This window comes from Octopus bimaculoides, chromosome 6, assembly GCF_001194135.2.
Source record: "Octopus bimaculoides isolate UCB-OBI-ISO-001 chromosome 6, ASM119413v2, whole genome shotgun sequence".
NCBI lineage: Eukaryota > Metazoa > Mollusca > Cephalopoda > Octopoda > Octopodidae > Octopus > Octopus bimaculoides.
Genome location: NC_068986.1, coordinates 66,851,817 through 66,852,867, shown reverse-complemented (window position 1 = coordinate 66,852,867; position 1,051 = coordinate 66,851,817).

Here is a 1,051-nt window from a genome sequence, read left to right as displayed (position 1 = left end):
GTTGACAACTAAGTTGCCGCCGTTTTTTTTAAATTTAAATTTGTTTTAAAGATTTAATAAAAAAAATATCAACTAATTAATCAATAATGTATTCATCCTTGTTGTTTACAACTTCTTCCCAACATTCAATACCTTGTTGGTAGAAATTACCTGATTTTGAGTTGAAATGTTGATCCAACCAAGCTCTCAATTCTGCATCAGTATTGAACGAAACTCCGCGCATAGCATTTGAAAGAGATCGAAAGAGGTGGAAATCTGTTGGTGCCAAATCAGGAGAGTATGGCGGGTGTGACAGCACTTCCCATTCATGAGTTTGAATGGCTTCCTTGGTCATATTGGAGATATGAGGGCAGGCGTTGTCGTGCAGCAGAAGAACTCCATGCTGACGATGAGGTCTTTTCTCTTGAATAGCCGTGTTGAGTCGTTCCATCTGTTGAACATAGAGTTCCGCGTTGACCGTTTCGTTCTGTTTAAGCAATTCGTAATGGATAATCCCTTCCCAATCCGACCATACGCACAACATCGTTTTACGCAGATGAAGATTTTGTTTCACGCGCGGTGTCGCTTGTTTACCGGGGCTAAGTCTTTCCTTAGGCTGCTCCATATTGATGTACAGGCACCATTTTCTTCGCCAGTAACGATTCGGTAAAGAAATCGTTGCTTGTGTCCATGAGTGAAGCGTGACGAGCAAGCAAACCAGATTGTGGCTCGTTGATTTTTGTTGTCAACTAAAGCATGCGCAAACCATTCTCCATACTTCTGACCATTTCCCATCGAGTAAAGATGCTTCTCTGTAGCAGTGTGGGAGCATTCCATTTTCTCTGGCAGTTCCCTTGTCGTTTCACGAAACTTTTCGTGCAAAAGTTGGTTTAATCGCTCTTCATCGAATTCAACTGGACAGCCAGAACGAGGTGCGTCTTTGAGATCAAAATTTCCATTTTTGAACTTGGCATACCAATCACAAGCGGTTCTTTCAACTATGACACCCTCTCCATACACAGTACAAATGTTGCGAGCAGCTTTTGTGGCCTTAGAACCTTGTTTAAAAGGA